This window comes from Accipiter gentilis, chromosome 5 (genome assembly GCF_929443795.1).
Source record: "Accipiter gentilis chromosome 5, bAccGen1.1, whole genome shotgun sequence".
Taxonomy (NCBI): Eukaryota; Metazoa; Chordata; class Aves; order Accipitriformes; family Accipitridae; genus Astur; species Astur gentilis.
The window spans coordinates 1729222-1749052 of record NC_064884.1 but is presented as its reverse complement, the minus strand read 5'-3'; the positions used below and the strand labels follow the sequence as shown (position 1 = coordinate 1749052).

Sequence of the window (19831 nt, the reverse complement as noted above, 5' to 3'; positions counted from 1 at the left end):
ACAAGAGCAGACAGGGATGGAAGCTGGTAAATGCACGTACAACAAAACCTTAGCTTTTGCTCTTCTGCCCAGCACAAGAACCTTAGAACAAATATTAGATGCATTGTTTTTCTAAACACCCTTCCCAGAAGTTAAACACCATGGAGACTGGAGGAATTCAGAGCAATTTCCCGCATGCGTGCCACTGTCAAGACTCCAATCAGCGCACTTAAAATGGACACCCCGACTGGAATTTACTGTCTGCGGAGACAGCACAATTACCTGTCTTTGCCTTCCTCCTCTGCTGCACAGAGGAGGAGGAAGGAGAAGACGAAGCAGCCAGCTCCTCGGGATGCCCGAGTGCCTCTGAGGTGGGATCTCCCCGAGATGCCGAGGGGGAAGCCGGGGCAAAGGTTGCTTTAGCCAACGCCATTCCGCTTGAAAACAAGGGCCACCCGAGTCATCGGGACAGACGAGCCCGGCAGCGCTGGAAGCCTTCCATCAATCCAAACCCCATATTTTTTAGGGTCATTACTAAATTAGCAAAAGCCATTGCATCCCTGCGTGCTTTACACACACAGATGCTCCGGCTCCACCCAAATTTCAGGATAAAAAGCCCAGCACTGTTCCGCAGCTCAAGAGGAGGCTGGCAGAGGGCTCCAAGCCTTACAGATATATTTGAGTGCGCGTTAGTTGGTGGCTCTCTCCCTTTCCCATTAGCGCAGCCGCACAGCAAACCCCTCTGTCTGGGTGTACTAAAACCCCCCCGAAAGCTGCTACAGCCGCACTCGCCCAAAATTAGGGCGCGGAGCAGCACTCGGTGTCCGCCCCGGCAGGTATAACCCATCCAACGCAAGCCAAAGGGTGGGCTTTGTGGTCCACGGGGGGCTGCTGCTATTAAAAGAGAAGATGCCTTGAACCAAGCGATAGCAATAACTCAGTTGAGGCTTGAAAGCGAGACTGGTGGCAGAGCCGGGGCTGGAAAGGCAGAGTTTCTCCTCCCAGCCCACCAAGCTAGCAAGGCACAACGTGCTCCCTTTGTACTTTTAAAGGAGGAGGTGATAGCGGAGCCGAGACTTAAGAGGGGAAAGCCCTGCAGTGCAATACAGCGTTTAAAATGCGATAATTAAGTGAGCATCTTTTGAAGATGCCTGCGAGGGGTGCTTCCCAACACACCAAGGTTAGGTAGCTATTAGAAGTGGTTTTGTTTTCCCTGCGAGATGGGCCTGTTAAGCTGTTGGCGTCTCCTCTATGGAAAAGATAACTGATCTCCTCAGATCACAGTATATTCGACTTCACAATTAATTTAGATAACTCCAGACAAGCTGGGTTATTAGGGGAAAAAAAAAAAAATTAAGAGAAATCTGGAGATTAAGACTTATAAATCTGCAGGCATTAGGGAGAATTGAATTCTTTCTTATATGGATGTAAAATCAAGTCTTTTTTATATGATTCAATTATAGATTGATGGGAAGGCTCAGAAACATAGATTAATGATCTTTTCTTAAAGGAAAAATTATATAAGAAAAAATAAAAAGAGAGTCATATAACAGAAAGAATTACTACTCCCCAAACCATGATTAAGGTTTAGTAGGTTACGTTCAGAACAGCGTAAAAGGGAATTTGTGGATTCCCAACCACATTAAGTGAGTATAAACGGAGATAAAGGAAGCAGCATGGTACAGTAAATTATCGGCCCTGCAACGTGGCAGAGGTGGGGGAAGCACGTCTCCAGGAGCACGGGACCAACAATGAGCCAGGTCAAACGAGATGGTGATTTCGCATCAGGAAGGAAGATGTGGTTTAAGGGACCCTGGAGCCTTCCAAAACATCTAAGAGAGTTTTACCGACATGGGGCAATTGCATTGATGGCAACGGACCTGGGCTCCATCGATTTATGCCAGCCAGGGAGGGGGACATCAGCTTTTCCTAGCAAAGGCAAAATTGTTCAGACAGGGTCTGAATAGTAGAGGCACAGCACAAAATAGTCCTGACATCAATACCCCACAGCATCTCACTTAGCCCAGTCGCCTTCGTACTTCATCCCAGCATAACTGTTTGAAAATAAACACAACGCTCTTCCTACCAAAAAAAGCCACTCCAGCCCCTCTGCCCAGAGCTTTCCTTGCACTCCTGATACTTCAGTCCCCGGCCTTAAAAAAAAAAAAAAAAAAGGATAACACCACAGGGCTAACACAAAAATAAGCATCTTCAAAAGCCGCAAGGCGCTCAGATACTATGGTAATAGGGGGCATCCGAGTACCTTAGATAATCTGGCTCCAAGTGAATATTTCTCTAATGCTAAGTCCAAGCCCTACTCAGCGTGAAGTAGCAGCCAAGCACATTGTTAGCAAAGCTATTGTTTATTGCTTTGTCCAAAAAGAAAGCACTATCTAGGTCACTCATTACAGGGGAGAGCTGTGTATGAGAATGCAGCCCGGGTGCCCGTCCGTGCTATGGAAATGAAGGCAATAAATGCGAGAAGAATAGCGGCGAAGGAGGTGAGATGTGCTAGTGAGCAGCTCTGGAAGGATTGCATTGAAGGGGGAAGGCGGCGTAGCCAGAACTCCTGCGCTGCGACACCGAAATCTAATTCATACCTCTTTGCTGACTGCCCTTTTGGTTCACAAGCACAGCAAAAAAAAAGCGGAGAGGACACCGGGGCTTATTTTTAAAGCTCGCCTCCGAGGGTGGAAAAAAATCGTCCTCAGCCAGGAAAAGGGAATTTGCAATAAAATAAATAAATGTCTAGTTAAATAAATAAAAGGCCCGTGGCCGATTCTCATGTTTGGCATAGTGCCGGGGCTCTGCGCAAAGCAATTAAAAGGAAAATGGATTCCAGCGGGAAAAAGAACAACTTCCTCCTCTTCAGAAAGACATCTTTCTGATGAGACAAAACCTTTACTTCACTCAGTACGCAGCAGAGTTAAAGGCCAAGGCAGTATTTAAGCTTGCAATTAATTTCCAGTCGTTTCGGAAGGCTGTGATCAGTTAACATTTCGACGGCAGCGATTTAACACAACATGTGCCTCGAGGACCAGGCAGGGACAGAGGTGCTCCCGGGGCACCCAGGAACACGGAGTTAAATCCAGACCTCTGCAAAGGTAGAGGAGGAGAGCTTTGAAACCCGGGTCACCGGGGCTGGAAGGAACTTCAGCGGGGTTTTCGATGGGAGTTCTGGGGTTTGGGTGGGATTTTTTTTCTTCCTATACTGTTATCCACAGACTCTGCTAATGGCAAGTCTTTTGTCTTTAATCCCAGGGATTTTATTCTAGCACTTTCCCCCCCAAACGCCCATGCAGCCTACTGCTCTCCACCCCTAATTCCATTAATTGATTTGTACAGATCCTCTCGTCAAAGGAAATTGCCCGAGAAGTCCAAACCCTGAAGACAGTCACAAATTCTAGAAGCTGAAGATTTTGTGCAATGGTAACAGCCAGTGGGAGTTGGGAAACGTTATTGCTTCACCTCCTTGTTTGAAAATTAAGGGTCTCGGGTTAAATCAAAGTTTCTCTCTCCCTCTAATAAGATGACAGCCCAGACCATTCGACTGACTGCTGAGACACCGACTCCTCGCTGGCTTTAGATTACTCAAGTGCTCAGAATTTAATCTCAAATGGCTGTTATTGGATTTTGGCTTGGACTAGCTGGCTGACGGGCACAGCAAGAGAAGCCAGCCCCTGCGCACCCGTGCGGGCGTCCACCTTCTGGAGTTTGAAAACCTGCTGCTACGCAATGGTTTTGCAGGAGCTTTTGCTCCAGCACCTTCTAGGAGGGAACAAGCGTGGCTCGGGAGGAAAGAAAACACCGGTTATAATTCGTTCGAGACAGGGCTGCTTCTCTGTGCACTGCTTCTTACACACAAAGGTATTAATTGTAAGCAACAGCAAGGAACTGTGCAAGAAGTGATCCCTCCAGATGTGTTTAAGCTCACGGTGAGGCAAGGCAATTCTCCAATGTACACACATATCTCAGAAGGGTAAATGTTTCCCAGCTTCTACTGGCGTCTTCATGTCATTTACACAGCGCTGTCAATCACTGCTCTCCCAAGAAGGGGAGCAGTGTAAACTCATGTTTAATGCCAGATTTACACACATTTCTATTCGCCAGTAAATGAGACCATTACATATGTCGTGTCAATTGATTTTTATACTCTTCCCTTTGCGCGCATTTGCACAGGGGAAGCGCAAAGGAATGCAGGCACTTAAAATCGGACCTGGCTCCTGGTCTCTATGCGTCAACCCGTCGAGAAGCACACCCTGACCTTCACCTGGTGGCATTAAATTTCTCCTGGCCGTGGACCTTCTCAGCTTTACCAGCCGATCCCGTCTCTGCTACGCAAACCTTTCTCCCCGACCCGTTCCCCGCCACAGGGCGGGATACATTTGCGTCCCGTGTTTCACGTACAGACCAAAACCCCAGAATCTGCCCCAAACTTTTCCTCTGTGCATACTGGATGCAAGCCCTCACTCAGGCTCAGGAACGCTTCAGGCGACATCAGAATAAAACTCAGGGCTCGTCGCACTTTGCTGAGGGCAGACGCACGCTGGCCAGCGCAGCTACGGTGCGGGATGCTGTCCGTCCCCCCCCCCAACGGCACCAACACAGCCGGCGTTCAGCTGACAAGTTGATTCGCCATCCTTTTAAGAAAGTCCTTCTCGTTGCTTCTTGCCAAAGTAAAGTAACCTTCCTCGCTGAAATTATCCTTTGTAAATACCCCCCAAGGAGTTAGCAATTCCTTTCTCCAAGATGACTCATCCTCCTACACAACGGACCATGAAAAGAGCAATCACGCTGCCATGTCAGTCTGCCGCAGAGACGGCACTCCCCCCTCTGAATCAGTCCCCGAGAGCGGTTATGGGCACGGCTCTACCTGCTCCCCATAGCATCGTCCACCCACCGTGCCCGTGCCCACGCTGCTCGTGTCCCCACCTTTGACCAAGCTCCCTCGGGAGATGGCGCCCCGAGATGCCACCCAGACGCAGCAGAAGATCTGCGGGAAGCGTTTTTTGCTAACGCTCCTCTAACTTGGGTGCTTTGCCTTCATCAAAATGCACAGCGGCACCTTCCAAGGCTGGAGAAAAGGAAGATGATCCTTTCAGGGGTGGCTTTTCACCCCCCCACCCCAGCCAAGCAGAGCCTTCTCTCGGTAATTAACGGCTCCAGCCCCTGCGTCGCCTGAGCTCCACCAGCAACGCAGCAGAGGCAACGACCTCCAAGAGCAAAGCCCTGGATTTCGGCAGAGCCAACGCTCCGCACCACCCAGGCCACGCCATAAAAAGCCGGGCTGCGGATGCAAGAGCCAGCAGAGCCATTCAAACCAGCCACAGGCAGTTTCACAGAAACAGAGCTTCAATCCAACATTAATTTGCAGCATCCTGGGCTGAACACTTCAGATAAGCAGCGCCGGAGCCAGAGAGATGACAGCGAAAAGCTCGCGTCCGTGGCACATCCGTGCACGCACACAACACCCTGCCTGCGGTCTGCTGTTCGTTCGGCTGCTGACGACCTGTATAACATAATAGCAGCACGCCGAGGTGTCTTCGCAGGCAGACCCCTTCTCCAAATCCCCAGCAAATGTTTCTCCTCCCTGCAGGGCTTAAAGCCTCATCCTGCTCCAGTTATTCTGAAAGGGAATTTTTAGTGCCTCGCCATAAATTATACGAGCGTTGGACATAAGCATCATTTATGCACAAATCACTGTTCCCTAGAACAAAGCTAGTATCAGCCTCCTGACAAAACACTTTTTAGTAGGATTGGCAAATGAATAAAACCTCCCAATGAAGACCGACGTGCTGATGAAAAAGTCCTACTGATTTTAATAGAAAATGATCATTTTCCTATAGGATTTTTCGACCCATCTTGTTGAATTTAATGGAGATTTTCTATTCTGGTCCACAATTATGCAAGAGTTAAAATACCTCCAGAGACAAGGAGATTATCTATTACATTCTATAGGATTGCAGAGTAATTTCCATAGAATCCTGTTATGTTTCTACAGAGCCTGACAAATTTAATCCCTATTGAACTTTACGGGGACTTTTCCATAAGGGACAAATAGACGCTGACATCTGTTAGCTGCAAAATGAGTAATGCTCAGAAAATAGAGGCCTTACACACCACTGCTGTACTCAAAATGGTCAAAAGATGTCTTGAACAAGCAGCTTAATGGGGAAAATGCATTAAAGTGGTGTCACATGGCTGCATTAGTACGGTTGTGTTGCAACACTTCTTTTATACAGAATGTCATTTATACAACCAACGCTTTACAAATTGCGTTTGCTACCAATGTGCACTTGATCTCATCATCCCATGCTGGGACTTTCCTGTATCAGCACAGGAAGAGTGAGAGCAATCTAAATAGAGGGGGAAAATGCCAGTTTAAAGCGTGGAGCTGGCGATGTATCTGTGCACATTCCTCTGCCCTAATGTTACTAATAAATGCATCGACTCCAAATCTCTCTCTCATTGAACTCTACTGCAGAGCTGGAAGAAGGGCTGCACTTCTCTTTCATGCACAGTACTAAAGAAAAAAACATTCAGCTGAGCTATCTGGAGACTGAAGTCTTTTAAATTTAACCATAAGGTAGTTATAACTAGGAACAAAACAAGCAGGGACAGCCTAAGGTTTCCTACGCCAACACGCCAATTTGTCCTAGACTGGTTCAGGGAACAAATTAAAAGACACAGCAGCCCCCACGGGTCTTTTCCCACCTTCCCTTGTGCAAGCTGGCATCAAACACTATGTACGCTTGCAATACAGCTGTATCGGTATCACCCTCTCATCCCTTATAGCCAATTATTCATCAAGAGCCCGAGACTCACTTCAAGAGGTCCTTCAGGAGGTCCCAATTTTGGAGGCATCACCCCTGCAGAGTGGCTCTGGTTATTGCCTAGCCATTCCCACACACCCCAAATACCTTTTCAGAGGTTGTGGATGCTTTAAGCTCCCCCTGGATAAGACAGGGCTCGAGCGCCCCTAAGCCAGGCTGAAACCCCTGCTTTGTGACAAAGACGTACCTAAAGAAACATCAGTCGCAGCAGTGACTGTAGTAAGCCCTTGTAATAACACCATAGCAATAGTGATAGCGTAGTAATAGCCAAATTAACCTTCAAATTATACAGCTCACAGGGAAAAATATCCTAACCCAGTATAAGAGGCCTCCTGGAGAGGGAGGGCACCTGCACTATGGACCTATCACCCCTGGTAAGTGCGCGGCAGCGGTGGAGCTGAGGGGACCAAGCCAAAACCGGGCACCCAGAGCCGCACGTCTGAGGACACTGCAGGCATACCCATGGCAACAAGAAGAACAAGCACCTCCATATGTCTCCCCAACTGCATTTCCCTTCCAAAGAAAAGGACAACGTGGTAACTGAGCACAGCAGTAAAAAATATGGCTTTAATATTTTATCATTTGCCAAATGCTAGCGGGGTGTGGACGGTGGGTGCAGGGAAGGCTGTGGCTTGGTTTTGCTTTTTTCCTTCTTCTGAGCTATCTGCAGAGGAATAAAGTCCTTAGACAGGGCAACTCTTTTTGCTCGTTAATGCCCGGAGACCCCTCCAACGCGAGCACAGACCATGAAGGGGATGCAAGGCACTTCTGGCGTGGCAAAAATCAAAATATATGTGTGTCTGCGTACAACTCACACCCACGCTGCTGCCCTTGCCTCTTCGCGCTTTAATCAACCCCTTCGCACTTTAATCAACCCCTGTGTTTCTAGAAAGCAAACCCGGCTTCAACACACACAGACTAATAAAGATGCCTCATGTCCCTTTTAGGATCACATTACAGAGTGTGCCACCGTCCACGAAGAGAAAGCCTCATTGACTCTTCAGTCCTAAGCGTTATAAGATTGAAATTTGGGAGAAATGAGGGAGACTCGTATTTCTAATACCCATAAGGAAGCAACATGATAAAGCCTTTGATCCAAGCAGACAGCTGTGGGTTTTCACACACACACAGAGCTCACGGGGAGAAGTAAAAAAGACAGCTATGGAGAACGAAGAACAAGCCAAGCAGATACCAGAGCTCGGCACTTAAAACAGAGACTCACAGGCAACTCTCCAAATAAGCATTTGGGAGTAAAACGACAGGGTAGGATCTTCAAAAGGGCTCCACTTGGGTCTGAGCCGGCTCCCATCAACCCCACGGGTGCAACCCCCACTGACACCGTGCTCAGAGACGGGTCATCGAGAAGCTCTTCTGCAGATCCCATCGGGTCACACAGCCCGTAAACCCAAACCTGCACACGAACACTACCTGCATCAACACAGGCAGCTAAGACGCTTTCAGGGCTGGATGACAGGTACACGCATGGGCCAAAGAGAGGATTTGTCCAGAGATGGGCTCTCGAAAAGCCTGGGAACCGCATCCAGCTGGTCAGGCTGGACCAAGCCTTCTCGGACACCCTGTCACCAAGTGGTCAAATCTCTCCTAAAGAAGAGGGTGGAGATAATCTACCTGGGAACAGCTTTCCATGCAAAGCATGGAATAAATAAAGGCTCATGTCTCTGAAAGGCAGAGAATATCTCCTGGGATGTGAGCCACCCAAGGTTAATAGAAACAGATGGTTACACAAAAGGACATGCTTATTCCCTACTAACCTGCCAGAAAGCCAGGCTTAGCCTACTGACCTCCTTCCAGCCATGCATTAAATTAGGCAGCCATGCCTAAAATTTCATGGTATAAAATAAAGACGATAAAAAATAATCACTGCTGTTGTTGTAACTGCATACCCAAGCGCTAGGTGGATGGCCCAGTAGCCAGTGCAGCTGAGGAAAGGCAGAAGCAATGGTAAGAGAGGTGGGTGCCCATTAACTCCTGCACCAGAGTTCATGACAGCCAAGCTATCGTCCATCTTACGCTTCTTACGCCCTCACACCACAAAATCTGGCCACTGTGGCTGGCGTGTCACAGAGGAGGGGACTCCTGGGGTCCTCAAACGACAAGCTCGTTACAACCCCATCTTGACAGGTTGTGCATCAGTGTCAAGGCAGTTGCCGGTAGAGCGTTTCGACATCCACTCTCGTGAGCTGACGTGCCACCAGCAGTGCAGGGGGACGGCACGATGACACAAGGAGATGCAGCTCATCAGGGCTAGCAGCACTTAAATGAAGGTCTCATGCCGGCTAAGACCCTGACCCCCCGTGAACAGGAGCCCCACAGCACACTCCCACCAATGCGGCGTCCCTATCTCTAAGAAACTCCTTGCAATATTTCATGCAACACGAAATCAAGTCTGGAGACTTTGCAGCACAGGGAAAGGCACATCTTGTCGCTAGCACCGCACTTTGAATACCCATCGCTCAAGCGCAATTTCATCCCAAGGGTTAGGAAGGTCCACATAAGACAGAAGGTGGTGCTGTCAGCAAAATTTAGCTTTGTTAATACTATCGTGACACCGATGTGATAGGCTTTATTTAGCCTAAGAAAAAGCTTTCCAAAGCGATGGCATCCCCACAGAGCCCGTGGGCAGGGCTGAGGGCAGGCGTGCTCCTCCGATGACCGGCGGCAGCCTGCTCTAACCCCACGCCGAGCTGGCCGCTCCATGATCCGCTGCTGGGGTAAAACATGACCGTAAGGGAAAGTTCGGCGCAAGGTTCGGCAAGAGAAAGTTTTGCTTTGCTTTGCTTTAATTCCTGCCTCCTTCATGGCGTACCATGGCTCTGCCCCAGGCTGTGGTGGTATAGAGGCTCGGCATCACCAAGACGGTGATTTGCAGTCTGCTCAGATGCAGCTGTACATCACTTGGGAGAATGAACCTACAGTTTTATAAACTATTTATTAGCCCTGTCCTGTAGCGCTACATCAATATGGCCATCGGTGAAGCAAGGCAGGAGCTATAAAAATACCATCTATCCAAAATAAGCTTCATAAAATCAAACAGAGGCCAGTACAGCCTAGGATGGGATTGTGGCTTGACATATAAAGGGCCTCTCAATCTTTGAGATAGACCATTAAAATCCTCAAGCCCTTTTGGTTCACAGAAGTCTAAAACAAAAGGGGAAAAATAATGACACCTTTTCTGGTGGAGCAGGAGAAGGCAGCACAGTAGTCGTGCAGTATCATTTGTTTCCGCAGAAGTCAGATTACTCCCTTCTCCCAGCAAGACAACTACCAGGTCCAAAAAAAAAAAAAAAAGGGAAAATAAAAAATAAATAAAATAAAAGTTTCTTTTCCTCTGCCTTCCCCACCCACAAGCTGCTTTTCCACAGGCAACAAGTTTCTCCTCCCTCTATCAGCAGTGATGTATTCTGCTTTGCAAGGGAAAGGCATCGCAGAGGGTGGCAGCGGGGGAAAGGCACGGCTGAAGCACACCGATATCCCGGCCGGCGCTCCCCTCCAGTTGCCCGAGGCAGCGGGGTAAGGCAGAAGGCAGGTCAATACATTGTCGGAGATGATGATTAACATTTCCAGCCAGTGCTCCCTCAAACCGCCTCTAAAACACGTCTTAATAAACTGCATTGCAAATAGCCTTGTATTTCTACCTCGCTGCATCTGCCAGGGCGAGATAATACGCCGACCTGAGAAAAAGTGACATGCTGGGAATGAGCCACCGAGAGTTATATGACACGGCGAAACCTTGCTCAGCACATCACTCCCGGCCCCGGGCAGCTCACGCCGCCGGCCGGCAGCAGCCGCCACGCGGATGTCTCGCCCAGGCTTTATAGGGCTCTGTATGAAACGAGGGGTGCACTTCGAGCAAAGAACATACCGGCTCGCATGGGGTTTGGGGCTAAAGGGATTTGAGGGAGAAAACCGCTCTGAACTGCTACTGACTGTGAAAATCACTGTACAATGGAAACGTTTGAAAGCTATGCACATGATAGTTGTTTTTGCAGAGGCAGGTACCATGCTTTAAAAGGTCAGAGGGAGGCGAGAGCAAGTTTAAGCATCATTTTCCCGGAAACACAGCTCCGAAGCTTTGCAAAACTTCACTCAGTGCCTCCCCTGCGGAACCCACCCAGGTCACCGCAATCGCACCCACCCTGGCTTTGGCGTGGACAAAACCCCTGCGTTTATTTGACGGCAAGAGGCTCGTGACAGTTCACAGCGTTGCTGAAAAACTTGGCTGGATCAAGCACAGCAGTTCTCGGCATCACCCTTCCGGAGGAATTTGAACCTCCACTTTCCCACATCGCGATGCTCAACCCCGTGCAGAAGACGGACAGCGCTGCCAATCCAAATTGCAACTCAACGCCTCAAAGCAGCGAACTGTAAATGAAGCTTGCACACCTTCGTGCCCTTCTCCTGCAGTATCGGTCCGCTTCAGTAACATCAGAAGAGAGAGAAAACAGCTTGGGCTGGACATGGCGGAGGGAGGGGGGGACGGGACGGGGACAAAATAAAAAGATTTGGGTTTACCTGCCAAGGATCCTCCAACCAGGCAAGGATGTTTTACATCCCCCACTCTGGACCTTCAAGTACTTCAACATTAAGCAAATGCCACTTACCTATAAGGAAGAAAAAGAAATAAAAATAAAAGTTTAAGTTCAGCAAGGATTATAACACTACGCATTTTCAAAGCAATGGAATTTGCAATTCACTTGTAGACTTGAGGAAACACAAAGGGGAAAACTCAAGTTTTAAATACACTTTGGCAAAGGTCAGCTTGAATGGCCCATGGTTACAGAGGCCACCCTGCAGGCTGTTTGTTTTCTTATTTATTTCTTGCAGTCTCATTTACCTGTTTTTTCCACCTCCCCTATTCGGACCCACAGAAAAGGAAGATGCAGCTTCAGAGGCAAGTGCTGCCTCTTCCCATCCCAAAACTTAAACCAACGCAAGAGAGTCGCTTCCTGCTTTTTCTTGCAAAGTTTTTTTCCTGACAGCAATATTGCACTTCCTAGGCCAAGGTCTAACGTCATGCTTCCCATCTCTGCAGTCCCAAACAGGCAGCGCTACCAACTATTTCCAGCATGAGCCCTGGTGCCCCGCTCTCTGGGAAGCAACTGCTCGACCCACCCCGCTGCCTGCGGAGAAGCGCCCGCACCCGCAGCCGCGAGCGGGATCCGTCTTTCCCAAGCTCTAGCTGCAGCAATTCATCCCTCCAGATGGGGATGTCCCACCCGAGCTCCAGCCCACCGGCCAAGACCACAGCCGTGGGACAAACGCAGCAAGCTACTCGTCCTTTGCTGTCCGAAAGACCGGTTTGACCTTCTCTAGGACAAAGAGAAATTCTACCCTGACCAACCGCCATCAAAAAATCTGCCTCATAGATAGAATAAATATTAAGATACCCCTTCGAGACACATGAGAAGCCCTTCCATTTTTTCCCCAGGCACCTGGGAACATGGGAAACTGAGCGAGACGGCGGCTGTACCCACTAGGCTGTGGCTCCATAGGCTGTTGTAGGAATTGAGGATGACGCGACGAGGCATGCCTTGCTAAGGCGTGACTGTATGTACTCTAAATTACTTAAAGGGTACCTGGGGCTACGGACAGATGCTGCTAAAACATACAATTGAATAAATAAATGGAAGGTAACGGAGAGGGGAGGGATGTGATGGGACAGCGATTGGCAGAGTTGTGTGCCAAGGTGTTAAAAAGCTCCCACAGAGCTGCCTAAACCTCTTCCGAGACGCCACTGCTACGTGTTTCAGATGCTGAGAAGATCGAACTAATAAAAAAGAAATGAGAGAACTGTCACTGCAGATTACATGGTATTTATTCCAAAATCTGCTCATTACAGAAATTTGCAAGACAAATGGGTTTTTAGCAGGAAATGGCAGCTTTTCCTTAAGTGTATAACGAGCAGCAGAACTGGTTGGGAGCTGAATCTTTCTCTCCCTTTCGAGCTACTCCGGCTCCAAGTCTTACCAACCACCGGAGAAATACTCACGAGGCTGGAAAAAACCCATTTTTTTTAACATTCTCCACCAGCCTCTTCATAATCCTATAAGAAACTACGATTAAGAAATATTTGAAGCAAGAAAAGCTCATTTGGCCTAGAGAGTTTCTAGGCGGTGAGAGCTTCTCTTGCTCCTCAACAGCATGCAAGCGGTATTGCTAACTCTCCGGATCCTTCCTTCCTTGCAGGGAAAGCCCTTCACGAAGAAGAGTATTTGTGGTCAGGCTTTAATCCCCCTGCCTTGATAAATGTTTAATTCCTGGGCCTGCCTTCGTATCTGAATATAGACTGGAGGTGGTTTGCATTCTGCCGTATCCGAGTGCTTCTAATGACATTTTGGCTTCCTTCCCAGTTAATTCCAAGTGCCTGAAACCCAAGCATCTCCCTTCTCCCCCTCCCCATCATGGATGCACATGCGGATATTTGACTGATAATATACAAAGCCATAATATGCGGTTTTAAAACAAGTCTCTGCAGCAAAGTCTCAAGAAGGAAGACGAAGAAGAAGAAGAAGGGGGAAAATATGCCTTGAAATATTACAGAGTAGGAGCTGTCAAGTTGAAAAAGCTTCTACAAGGTTTTCAATGCCATAACTGTGTTATTTAGCTGGGGATGAGAATTTTCAGACACACATCAACTGGAAAAAAGGGGGTTTGGGGGGGGGGGGGGGGGGGAAGAGAGGCGGCCTGTCTTATTTGCGGCTCTCCTTTGTTGGAAAGCAATTACAGCCTTACTCAATTTATGACCCAGAATGCACCCTAATCTACTTGTAAATGCGTCTTATTCACCACACAGCACTTTCAGATACAGCCAGGGTAAATAAACGGGAGATTGTTCCTACCTACGTTGCGGCACAACTGTTAATTGTAACGCCCCATGAAACTTAATTATGCAAAGCAGAGTGGCGACACTGCAGCCATTAATGAGATGTTTGATTCAAGAATAATTTGTTGTTTGGAGCCTCGGACTTGTTTTGCCTGTCCCTTCCACTGTGCTGCACTAATTCTCAATTTGTGCTTATTTTAATAGGGTGGCAGTGGGGCACAAAATGGCTCAGCTGAGGAGGGAACAGGAGAGCTCCAGGTTGGGATCCCATTTTGCAGGCATGAGTTTCTTCCACTGCAACGGCCCCAAGTTCAGCCTGCCCTCCCCAGAAACGCAAGGGAAAGCCAACAATGGGAAATACAACATTCAGCCAGGTAAAACGCTGGGGATGCTGCTCAGCAGTTTTAGACACAAGAGTGTCTAGAAAGAGGAGGACTTGGCCGTTTCTAGACCCCAGAAACTCCTACAGCCACGCTGGGGCGTACACAGGCACAAATCCCATTCATTCCCTATGGGCACAAACACCCATGCTTTGCTTCCAGCTCCTTTGCAATGGTGGAATCCGAGCAATGGTTTGGGCTGAGCCATCATGTTGCCTGCCTGTTAAGTAGCATTATAGAAACCACAAACGAAAGTACAGAAGAGGACGAAGAGACAAAGAAAAAGATGAAGACTTGGTGCGAGAACTTGTCGTACACCCGCTGATAAGGTGCGTGATAGATAGAGGTACAAGCTGTTGCACGGAGACTTTCCCCGCTGCTCTAAGAGACTTTCTCCCTAAACGGGGAAAGGAGATTGGTAGTCAGACCAAAGTCTATTATTTAAGCCTCCGGTTATTGATAGAAACACACTATCTTTTTAAATTTACAAGCAAGCAAGCAATTCAATTCCGCCCATTTACAACAGCACAAGATGTTTGCTCATATCTGCCGTGGAGATACCAGAGCCTTTCTCCTCTCAGTTCTCTCCCAGCCTCTGACTGCAGAAATCCCCACCCCACCCACACCCCCCCCCCCCCCCCCGCCTCCATCATCATCTCCGAGCTTTCCACTCGTTTTTCTTTCTGGAGACACGCGCTCCTTCTAACTGAGGCCGAGCACTGACCCACTTCTCCAGTTGGCTCCGTTAATACCTGTGATTAGTAGGCTTTGGAGACAACGGCCACCCCTAGCCCATGAATCAAGAGGATTTCTTCCCTTGCATGGCACCAGCAAAAGGAGGGAGAATGGGTACTTTATCTCTGATATATCTGCTGTTGATAGGAAAGACATTGTTGGTCTACTGCGACTGTCTATTTTTTTTCTTATAAATGCGACTCTTAAAATAGCAAGTCACGAAGAGGGTTTTAGACATATTCAAGGCCCTTGGGAACAAGCCCATCATGACTACACGATTGCAGCACGCAAAATTGATGGCAACCAAGATAAAGAGTAACTCGCAATCCGGCACACCGAATCCCACCGATGCCTCTAATAAGATCAGGACAGATGACAAGGCACTCAACTGTGCCCTGGCAAGGTCATTACAGAGCATTAATAAAAGAGCCTTATTATGAACATATCACTCAGCAATATTGCATTTCCCACCTTCGCTGTTAAGAGATGAAGAAAGCGGTAGTCCCTCACGTCCCAGACCTGCGGGGTTTGGGTTTTGCTGCCACAGCCAACCAGGCTAAATATGCCCACGGGAATCATGCTGCCCCACGCAAAGCCCCAGAGGCAAGCCAGTCTTCCTAAGAAATGCTAATCTTACTTAAAAGCCATAACCAGCTACATGCATCAAACCAACTTCTAATATTCTCCTTCCCCTTGCCTTGTCTGACGCCAGACCCCCTTACAGCCCAAACCAGCTTTTCCTCTGAAGACACTGCTCCCACCAAAGCAGCGGCCAGCCCTGCTCTCCTCTGCCACAGCATCCAGCAACTCTGCTCTCTCCCTTTTCATCTTACACAGAGGAGAACGTTTAGGTTCTTTTGATCCTCCAACCATGGCCCTTTTTCCTATGTATTCTGGAGTCCGAGCCAGTGAGAACTGGCTCCACCAGAAATTTGCACCTGGCTCTGCTGAAACTCTGAGTGAATTTATGCCAATCCCACAGAATGTTTTTTGGCTTCCAGAAAAATAAAAACCATGCCTGGAGAAGGACGTGATTTTTTTCAAAACATTTTTGGTTTTTTTCCACTGTCTGATATTTCATTTCGGGTGTTACTTTGATTTTATAGAAAAAATCAAAAACAATCTGACCCCAATTGTTCAGAAGTGCTATGAAAAAAAAATATCTGATCTTCACAGAGCTCTGGTCCTATTGCCCTAATTCTCACCTTCTCTTATTCTGCAATTTCCTTCTTTGTAACACGGTGACTAGAGCTGTGTACAGTGTCTCAGACGTGCACTCAGCGAGGGCCGAGATATTATTGTTGATTTATATGGGCTGGCTCTGCTTAGGGAGCGGTGATTTACTTTGCTGTGTTTTCACAACGCTGCTATCTCTTTGGAGACAGATATCGCCCTCATCTTCCCCATATCCAAGCACCTGGTGCTAAGCGCTCGGTCACAGATTGCTAAGACACTTCCACATCTTTCCTCTTCTCTCACGCTTTGTTTCAAGGAAGGTCATTACCACGTTCTTGCTCCCCAACGCTTTAACAGCCCAATTAAGAGACACAGCAGCACTTCAGTAGGTGCTGGCCAGAGCATGCCCTTATCCCTGGAAAGCAATTCTCCCTCGGACTTAAATAGGGACCCGATTTTATACCTCACTTATCTCCACAATGGAACAGGTCAGGAATTTTTCTTCCCAGCCTTACCTCGTACTGCAACTCTGTCTTTTGTTGGTCCCCTTCTTTTGATGCTGCAAAACAAGCAGACCTTGCACGCAGAGGTCTCCAGGTCTCCAATAGTATTTATTTTTCTCCTACGTAAGCAGGCAAGCCCTAGTCTCAGGCAAACCTGCGCCCTAAGTCCAGCTAAGCGGCCACGCCGAGATGAGCCGTGCTTCTCCCCGGGTTGTTTTTTTGCAAGGGCAGCTTGCTTGGGGAACTGAGTCTGCAAAACACTCCTCGGAGACGGGAGGAGGAACGGGAACAAAGACACAGCTGAACCTGACCATAAGTACCTACTACAGGGACCTGTTACACTTTTCTGTACGACGCCTTTTGCCCGCTATTTTGCAAGCGCAGATAGGTCAGTGTAATATCAGGCTTTTAAAAATGCTCAGAAAACGTTGCTTGCTGGTCAACGGCTGGTTTCCAGCAGTTGGAGAACAACAGAGCGATCTATACATGCCACTTCGCCATCATGAAAACAAGCCACCTGCACCCAGCCCCCATATACCATAACGCGCAAGCACTTGTCAGATTAATATTTCCGCAGCAATTCTCCAAAAGAAGGGAATCGAGACACTCTCCATGCCAGAGCTATGGACCAAGCTTCCCAGGGACCATGGGGATGCAAAAATCGGAGGATCGCCACTTTGTTTCGCGTCGTCCTTCGCCTCTGTTTGCCCCGCTGCGATAAACCTCGAACGCCAGCTCCCTAACAGAGACATTGAGAAGCTTAACAACTGAGCAGCGTTTTAAGAGCCTTGGAACGAGCAATGTTATGTCGGTACAATGGTTCACGCCGAACAATAATGTGTTCTCGCTCTTGGTGCCGGCTCCCGCGATGACTGTCCTCAGCACAACTGTCAACTCGACTCCCAATGAAGGATCTTTATTATTAGTGATGAGCTGAGAAGCAGGGTGAATGCAGCTTCATTTTGCAGCTCCAGCAGTTAGGGAAAAGAATAAATCTTGCAAACCCGTAATCGGTGTTGAAACCATGGAGTAAGAATAAATGTGGAATACCATCAGGTGAAATCTTGCTTTAAAGTCCATGTTTTCCCTTGCTGCTCCTGACATTTCTCCTGCGAGAGGAGCACAGGCTAGACACCAGCTTGTCTCCTCTCTTCTCCCACAGCCTTTACTCTATAATTTGTACCATTTATATCCCCGAACAACTTCCTACACACTTTGTAAACTCTAATATGCTCTTAAGGAGTTTTACGCAGTTCCTCTCTGATGCTCAGAAGTATAAAATCTTTCAGTGACGGTCGCAAAAGGCAAGATCAAATGACAGGTTGATTTAGCGTAGCTCTTACTAACAGCTTGCAGGAATTAGAAGTAAATAGGAGGTCAAACAGCTCGCAAGCAATTTGACATTGGCAAATGCGGCTTAGTTAGGCTCCTCCAGTAATAAAGAACAACTGCGTCTTTCCTTCACCTGACTGCTCAGCAGAAGTAGAAAGGTCATTACCAGCTAAAGATACTCCAAGAATAACACTTTAAACCTTTATTATTTTTAACAAGACACGGGTATTTTAAGTAGTGCCTGTGCAATAAACTGGCGGCATGCTACAGTGACTGGAAATGGCTCAAAATAATAAAAAAAAAACCAGCTGAAATTGGAAAACACAATACGTAACCATCCATGGTTCTTAAAGCTATGTCAGTCAGTTAAGCAAAAACTATGCCTGGGCATAAGTGAGCATGAAATTCAATATAAACATCCCCCCCCACCACCACCCGCCCCACTCATTCCAGACAACAGTGGTAGAGAAATTGACAAAATACATACAAAATGCTAAAGTAAAATACACAGTGAGCTTTGTACAAATAAACAATAAAGATAGAAGAATTAAAAAAAGGCTGTCCTCATGATATATAGTATTGCTGGGAATGAACCCATTCTGCAATTGTCTGACTTCAGATACTTTGGGGATGCTGATTACGCCTTAATTCTCTTTCATCAAAAATAGAGGTAATTAAGGACAAAATAATTCCAGTAAATGTCAACTGCCTAAGACTCGGGAAAACTCAAAAGAGGCAAAGTCGCACGCAAATGTTTTGACGTGAACAGCAAATGACTTACGTGCTCCAAACAATTATTTTTTTAAAGTATCCCTAATGTAAACTAACCAGACGCCCTCGGTGAAGAGGGTGAGAAATTGCCTTGACAGGCCACTAATTCCCTAGCTGCAGATCCCTTCTGTGAAGTGGGGATTATCAAAATAAATAAATAAACAAATGAAAGTAAATGCAAGAGGAACAACATGGCTCAAAAAGCCAGAGAAGGCCATGGCGATTATTACAAATGAGGGCAGCCATAAAAATATTTCTGAAATAGTTCCTATTTGAACAACGGTACAGATTTCAGGTGGGAAAAGCATGTCCCTGCATTGTAAGATCCCCACTAGCAAAGCACCCAGCTCTCCCAAGCTCCTCATCTACAGCCATGGTTTCTGCCCAGGGTCTGCGTTCCCAAAATAGTGACAGTATCACCAAGCCCAAGTCAGTTCCCGAGTTCTCCGCACCTCAGTTTCCCATCTGTCTAATGGGAATAATAACACCGACCCATTTCACCGAGACACGAGCGTTGCAGAAGCACTTAGATGCCATGGTAACAGGCGACATTACACCCACCCACGCTCCCCCATGCCGGCTCCATTATTCAGCAGAAATGCAGGCAGACCAGCAGCCGGCCCAGAGGAAACCTCCTCTCACGCTGGATGAAGGATGGGCAGCAGCACTTGGCAAACCTCAGTTCTGCTCCTAGCTCTGTTTTACAAGTGCCGGGCTGTCAGCAGCCCCTGCCCGGGCTTTTTTCCCCAGGGAAATCTCCCCAGCCCGTGTCGTCCCACCAGGACACAGTCGCTGAACACCATGCATGGGCTCTCCTCCAGGTCTTCTCCTCTGCTGGGACCCAAAAGTCCTGCATGCAGGTGCAGGGGAGCACATCCCCAAGGTGCAAAAGACTCCCACAGCGACCACATTATACGCAGGTGCTAAAAAACCCTAAGCAAGATTGCCAAAATGGCTGTGAAATGATGATGTTCCTTGCCTGGAAGCTGAGTTCAAGCCCAACACGGGCTTCTCCACGTACCTTCTTCTCTGCTGCCCTCCTCTACCTCCAAGAGGTGGGAAAGGGCTGACCTGCAACTCATGACACTTTCACTAAGCTGCAAGCAACTCATCATCACGTCAACCTAGCAATTTCCCAAACGCATCCCAACTGGCCACACTGCAGGTAATTCGAAGCCCATCACAGTCATCAGTGATGCAGGAGGCTCAGCAGCGAGCCGCGGCGCCAGCTCCAGATGGGCCCTGGGAAATTACGGGACCACGTGGGTCACACGAGCT

At 48.0% G+C, this 19831-nt stretch overlaps 1 protein-coding gene across 3 annotated transcripts in view; it reads right to left on the bottom strand.

The window, feature by feature from the left end:
* OPCML (opioid binding protein/cell adhesion molecule like) overlaps positions 1 to 19831 on the bottom strand; it is a 345511-nt gene that overhangs the window by 204416 nt on the left and 121264 nt on the right. The window contains exon 1 of one of the 3 annotated variants that reach the window (XM_049801180.1): positions 11346 to 11428. The exons of the other annotated variants lie outside the window; for them this stretch is intronic. The gene's annotated coding sequence lies outside the window, so the exon portion shown is untranslated. Of the gene's footprint in view, positions 1 to 11345; positions 11429 to 19831 lie in introns of those variants that run through there. 3 annotated transcript variants of the gene reach the window in all.